This window comes from Triticum dicoccoides, chromosome 7B (assembly GCF_002162155.2).
Source record: "Triticum dicoccoides isolate Atlit2015 ecotype Zavitan chromosome 7B, WEW_v2.0, whole genome shotgun sequence".
NCBI classification, from domain to species: Eukaryota; Viridiplantae; Streptophyta; class Magnoliopsida; order Poales; family Poaceae; genus Triticum; species Triticum dicoccoides.
This window is the reverse complement of record NC_041393.1, coordinates 210,935,948-210,943,323: the sequence shown is the minus strand read 5'-3', so window position 1 is coordinate 210,943,323 and position 7,376 is coordinate 210,935,948. Positions and strand designations below refer to the sequence as shown.

Here is a 7,376-nt window from a genome sequence, read left to right as displayed (position 1 = left end):
CCACTCTGGAGCACACAATTGAATGGTTATAATCTGTACAACAAACAAAAATGATTTCACGTGGTAAACTTTTTAATCCACTGCTAGACTTGACATGGGTACCATAGCAATAGTCCTGATACTTATTCTTGCCTATATTATAAAACAAAAGAAGAGCAGCTCTAGTTGAGAGTTCAAAACCGAAGTGCTTGTACTCAAATGTAAGTGAAATCAGTGCACAAGCAGATTACCTACAAACTGAAGTCTGAATTTCGACAACACTGAAAGAGGTATTAGTGGCTACATTCACCATGTAGATGACAATATCACATTGTGTTATCCTCTACGATCACAGTAAAGCTACAATGTACAAGGTTGAAGATTAAGCTTCCAACTTTATTTGACCACAATGGTTACAACTAATAAGTAACGATTTTAAGCAAGATTATTAAAATCACCGCATCACGGAAATGACATACACAGATGAACCATGGGAAAAAATAGTACTGAAAGACATGTATGCAAGAATTTCTTAGAGCTTGATCATTGCATCGTGAAAATGACATTACAAGATCTAACCTTGCCTAGTGCGGCAAGACTCAAAGCAATAAGCCATAGCTGTTTGGTTCATGCCTGACCCCTCCCCTGCTTTGACCGAAACAAAACAGTTGCAGGTTGGTGCCACCACCTAGTGTCCAAGCTCGCTTTCTTCCCCTTTACTTTGTTCATGCCACCTCCCAATGCAACCAACAGCTGAGTTGATTATACCCATCCTGCTACTTCTCTGTTTCCTGTCAAGCAACCATGGATGGCGTGTTGTTAAAACATCATAGAACAGGTAAGCTTCACATCACTGACATAGACCCTACAATTCAAAATTTTAGTCTAAAAATACAATAGATGTCTTAAGACTACATTCAAAATAAAATTTATTAAATTCATCATAAAAAGGAATGATCGACTGGTTTTAATATTGCACCCACACTCCAATGCGCAACCATGTGCGCATATGATTAAAGCACATGAGAGAAAATATATCCTTGGACTAAACCAAAACTCATATGGAACATTCCATGGTAGATGACTGATAAAAAGGAACAAACAAAGGAATGATCGACTGGTTTTAATATTGCACCCACACTCCAATGCGCAACCATGTGCGCATATGATTAAAGCACATGAGAGAAAATATATCCTTGGACAAAAACAAAAACTCATATAGAACATTCCATGGTATATGACTGATAGAAAGGAACAAACAAAGGAATGATCGACTGGTTTTAATATTGCACCCACACTCCAATGCGCAACCATGTGTGCATATGATTAAAGCACATGAGAGAAAATATATCCTTGGACTAAAACAAAAACTCACATAGAACATTACATGGTAGATGACTGATAAAAAGGAACAAACAAACCAATCAACTCCGATCTGGTGAGAAGGAACACATGAACAACCATTTCTAAATTCTAAAAGAAACTAACACTCCCGGTAAAAGAAACTAAAAGATGCTGCCAAAAATTGCATGCATATAGAACAAAGATTTATTCACTCTAAATTTTACAGAAATTTGGCTCTTGGAGGAGGGTGCTTTTTAGAACTTAGTACCGGCCAACTATAGCCAACTAAATAACAATGCATTAAATAACACATTGTCTATATCCGCCTAGATAAATACCCGTGTGTTGGCACAGAATAAAAAAAAAGGTATGCAATTCTCCACTGATCAAACAAATTTGTCTTAATTTAGATATGTGCATTGGATCTGATGTCATGCATATTTAACATTTTGATGCTAAAAATAAATAAATATTTCATTTCTTACTCTCTGATTATAGATAATAACTAATGTGCAAAGATGGGATGAGAAAGATAATGTGCACCTTCTAACATGTAAGAAATAGTAACACTAAAATCACAATCTGAAGTTGCAAAGACACTTCAGAACAATCCCTTAAGTGAAAACCATACACACATTTACTCTTGACAATCAGGATATGGTAGCACATACTTTTCTCCTCTGCATGCACTATGCAGGACAAGTGGCCATTTTTGTTTGCTTAGAAACTCTGCTCTGGAGGAAAAAGTAATTATGCCATTAGCATTCTACAAGGTTGAGATAACTAGGGTAATTTTCTAGCCATACAAGTAAGATAATATGCCTTGAGTATTCAAACCAGGTAATCAATTTTTGCAACTTGATATTTGATTCTTGCAAGGAATATTGTTGTTTGCCTGATTAACGAGATACTCAAGTCACTTTACAAAAATGGTACGTCTTTGGAGGCCTTCATAGGGAAAACTGCTGGCGTTGGCATCGCTGTTGTCAGTTATAAACGAAATGATCTTTAGCGTGATGGAAAGTTATCAGCTCTCGTGGTGATCACTAATGATCTTTAGCATTGCATAGTGAGTATGTAAGAAATAGTAACACTAAAATCACAATCTGAAGTTGCAAAGACACTTCAGAACAATCCCTTAAGTGAAAACCATACACACATTTACTCTTGACAATCAGGATATGGTAGCACATACTTTTCTCCTCTGCATGCACTATGCAGGACAAGTGGCCATTTTTGTTTGCTTAGAAACTCTGCTCTGGAGGAAAAAGTAATTATGCCATTAGCATTGTAATTATGCCATTTGCTCTGGAGGAAAATTACCCTAGTTATCTCAACCTTGTAGAATGCTAATGGCATAATTACAAAGCATGGTAGCATTGTAACCTGCATCACCAACATGTGCATGGTAACAACTCTCATTCGATGTAGGATATTACAAGAAAACAGAAGCAGTTGCAAAGGTGCAGCGACGATAACTATCAGGCATCAGGTTCATGTCTTGCCCCGTGTGAGGCCGAAGTCAATGCATTCCTAAGATTTTTTAGAAAACTTGCATATGACGCCTTATATTTTTCTAGTCTCTATCCCATATATAATCAAATTTATTTATCTATACCTTCTAACCTGTAAGAAATAGTATAACTAATCACAATATGGATAAGGAAGTCATCGAATACCAATAAATTATTAGCAACATGTGCATTTTAGTATTTTTCATTTTAAGAAAATCTTATCTAAAAATAAGTAACATCTGGTGCATAGAAGGCACTACTTCACTACAAGTCCGCAATATGCTACAAATACAAATATTGAACAACTGGTATGCAATACGAAGAAAACAAGAAATCCTTTGCACCGCTATGTACACGTACTGGTTATGATCAACATCAGCTCTAAAGTTCATTTTAAAATGCACACTTCTTAAATCTGGAAGTAAGTCATGTGTATGCATTTAAGAGCATAATCTTAAGGCCTTGAATTAACAAAAGGGGGCAAATGACAGATTAACTGCCTCTGATCCATAAAAATATACATAGCAGCTGCAAACCAACACTTGTTCATCCCACCTAATACATGGACCTATTCGCCATTGAATAAGCCTACTGAATTAGCCCACCTAGCAAGACAAGCCGACATTACAAGCATGGTCATACTGTCATAGTAAAACCACCTATGAGCATTTCCCCAAAAGATGCAATGCTTTCAGAATAAGCTGTATTTGGCCTAAAATGAGAGCACCTCTAGGCCAAGATTCAGCAAACCAGTATTGTGCACACAACCTTGTACCACCGAATTACAGAACACGAAAATAGCTATAAAGTAAACTTGAGCATGCTGCACTTACCAAAAGCTAGTGGTCTACAGAGTCAAAATTGAATGGATGAGGCCTTATCATCAGGGTGGGGGAATCTTTGGACCAGCAGCAAGCACGACCCCCATGCCACAGCCTGGACGATCATGGTTGGTGATGCGCTGCGTGTGGCCAGTGCCACAAGCCCACAACAACTATTGGCAGGGCTCCCTCTCTTGCAGCGAGGGCACCATCTCATGCTCCATGTCACCCCTCTCAGCCTCCTATGCCTCCTCCTATTCTGCTGATGCTCTCGGGATCTCCGGCCTTGTCCACAGAAGAAGTGGATGTTGCCTCCTCGGCCGGCACCCCACCTATCAGTGGCGGAGCTAAGATTTGAAAACAGGGTCTTCCTTCTACAAAAGTTGATAATAAATATGACATGTGAATGTTCTAACGATTAACACTACCATATAGAAATAGATAAATGTGGTCTTACAAACATACTAAAACCGGGGCTACCTGACTCCATCTTTGAACAAACTGACACCGGGGCTTTTGCACACCTCCGGTGTCCAGACTCCAGTGAATCCAAGGAGTGTGAAGGACATGAGGAGTCGGGATCTGGACAAATTCAGATTTGTGCCGAAAATCATGTAAAATTCCCTGCAAATTCCTGGAAGTACATGCCTAGTGATTTATTGGAAAATTATCCTTATGCTTCTGCGGATACACCAAACAGTTAATGATGCGATGGAATTAGGCCAAGAAAACCTATAACTTTAACTACATTTAGAGTCATAGTATATTTATGAAAATGATAAATTTAATATAGGAACATTCTACACACATAAAATTACAAAACCTAAAAGATGATATTACTAAACTAAACGATAAATGTTCTCTTCTGTTTCTCCATTGTGTTGACCACATGATATAAGAAACAAAATATTTTTCTGAACTACCAAGCTTACACGAAAATTCATCAAATACATAGTTAACTCACATAATGTGTTTCTTTAGAACTTTAGATACAGGCCTTCCATTGTCTAAAAGTTGCATACCTGATACCTCAGTCGAACCAATAATTTGGTGATGTGAAGCAATGCATGAAACGAGCATGATTATAGAGAAGGGAAGCACGATATTATGGCATGCTAGCAACCACTGGCAGAGCTAAGCATTACGAAAATGGCCATGGCCCACCATCCCACAGCAAATACAGTGTAGGATTAAAGTAAACTGGATCATGAGAACAAAAAATAGTGATCTTTCTTCATGCCGGCCCGCCCAGCTTTGGCTGCATAGCTCCGCCACTGCTAGCAACTCCTCCCCTCAACACAACATGTGCAGACTGCAGTAATGTAGTACTGTCGATTGCGTCTGTTCCTGGAAGGGAAATCAATACAATTTGAGAAAGCATACATGCATCCAAGATTAACACAGTTCGTGCCATACTAATTGACCCTAGAAACCTCATAGAGCGTTGCCACGGACTAACAAAAAAACGCACATACACATGACGTGGAAAGCAAGTGGCAATCTGAACATATATATCCCTAGTTAAAGATATATAACTTTTCATGATGAAATACACTTGTATATAGGTATGTATACCACATATCTGTACATTTCATGATGAAATACATTTTGATGTGAGCCACAAAAAAATGAAATCGTGATTTTTTTTGTGCAAACCACATCAAAACGTGATTCATCATGAAAATGTACAACGTCACTATACAAACTACAGTATGTACAATTTAAAGGAATACTACAATATAAAAACTTTGTGAGAATAAAAGCATTGCTACATTCCGAAGCTGGTCCAAAGGTAACAAATAAGATTTCCATACCAATGATGAGTGAACTCTTAATAAATTGAATAATTGAAAAACACTTAATAAATCGAAGATGCTTTATATGCATCATCTCAAATTGCTTTGCATGATTCTTCAAATAAAATCTCATAGCTGCACATAACGGAACATTGGGGCATGAAATAAATCTGAACAAAATGAAGAAAAAGTACAGCAAAAGCTGGCCTAGTGACTTGGTGAGTAATGATAACCTGATAATATCATGTAGCATAAGCTTTTGGAGCCAGCCATGACCTATGGATGAATATAAGCTAGCTCTGATATGCAATACGAGGGGAGCAGCCTGGTGTGATACAAATTCGGCCACCATACGGGAATCTCATGAACAGAGACAGCCAGGGCGCCATATTCGTCATCGGCTACTACCACCTTGGCCCTGTCAAACTGTGGCATCGAGCTTGCAGGCAGAGTGGCGAATGGCCAAAGTGGAGCCCTCCTCCAGTAAGGGGAACGACACAAGCAACAACTCTCTGAACACATTTGTGAATCGTGAAATAATATCACACTGAACTTCTTCTAAACTTCAGTAGCAACAACTAATGTGTTTGGAGAGTTGCTGCTTGTGTCGTTCCTGTTCCTGGAACGACAGAAACAAGAACTGTCTGAACACATTCGTGAACTATGGAAAATATATCTCGCTGATTTTCTTCTAAACCGCCCTTAGAAGTAACAACACAAGCAGTAAGTATTCTTATTTGTCATGCAATGACCTAAAAAAAGAATTATGTTCATTTATACTGAGTTTGAGCATGCTTAAACACATAGAAAGTAAATAGCAAATTATATTGTCCGAAACTGATCTTGCTGGAGAGGATTATATTAGCAGCAACTGCTTAGTTCTAACAAAATATGGTTCGTCTATTTACTTAGATAGTGGTCCACTTATTCACCTTCAATGTTTTGGCGTGATGGTGTTGATTCCCTTTCCACTCTGCTCGTAATCTCAGCAGGGCTTGGAATTTCCAATTTGTTGGTGCTTGAAGGGCAACCATCGGCGTCTCCTTCAACATGGACACCCTGCCATTACATATAAGTTAATTAAAGCATCTAATTAATTGACAGATTCTTGCTCATGGTCGACGAATAACAATCAAACCAAGAATGCATGGCGCTTAATTCTCACTAACTAATAATTCTTGCATATGGAAAAAGTCATGCACACCCTTAATCTAATAAATTGGCTCAAGTAAGCCCCCCCTCCTCCCCGCAAGTCCACGTTCTCTACTTCGACATGCCCTCCCACCCATCTCGCTACTTATCCTAATTCCAACATCCTCAGCAGAAAAAAGGTGTGCAAGCTTAACCAGGTGTCATCTACAACTTACAATTCAAAGATAATTCAAGACATGCTCTACTGCCTACAATTGAAAGATAATTATATTCTTTCCTGCTAATGAAATCAAGCAGATCCTCACTCAGTGTCATCTACACATTTTTCTCTCTGAATCTGAATAGCAGCTACACATTCAGTTGGGATTTCACAATGAATCTGAATAGCAGCTAGACATTCAGTTCACAGTATCATCGTTCACTCCGTCGTGTGCGTTCAACACAAAAGTGGCTGGTTTGCCGGTTTGTTACCGGCTATTGGGCTGCTCTGAACTGAGCCTATAAGCTAGTATTTCTGTCATATAAAAAGTACATACCTATATACGAATTTTTGGCAAAAGAATTTGGATGTGCATCTGTACACCCATGTCCCATGGTGGATCCGCCCCTGCCTGCAAGGAAGCGAGTACTCGTTGGGGAGGAGAGGGGTACCTTCTGGAGAAGATTCACCTTGAGGAGATGGGGGATCAATGGAGAAGAGAGGTGTCGGGATGCACAGCCATCCCTGGTCGTGGCCGGCGAGGTCGTAGGGACAGGGCCGCACGGGCGTT

General features: G+C 39.0%; 1 long non-coding RNA gene across 5 annotated transcripts in view; it reads right to left on the bottom strand.

Moving 5' to 3' along the window:
• Positions 1 to 354: 354 nt before the first annotated feature.
• The window catches only part of LOC119337367, a 7,580-nt gene continuing 558 nt past the window's right edge, over positions 355 to 7,376 (bottom strand). Inside the window, exons 1-6 of one of the 5 annotated variants that reach the window (XR_005163250.1) lie at positions 7,143 to 7,370; positions 6,387 to 6,513; positions 5,688 to 6,073; positions 4,139 to 5,005; positions 3,671 to 4,032; positions 355 to 770 (exon numbers count right to left, since the gene is read on the bottom strand). This is a non-coding gene — a long non-coding RNA (uncharacterized LOC119337367). Of the gene's footprint in view, positions 771 to 3,670; positions 4,033 to 4,138; positions 5,006 to 5,687; positions 6,074 to 6,386; positions 6,514 to 7,142; positions 7,371 to 7,376 lie in introns of those variants that run through there. The other 4 variants (XR_005163251.1, XR_005163248.1, XR_005163247.1 and 1 more) reach the window with 4 other exon arrangements.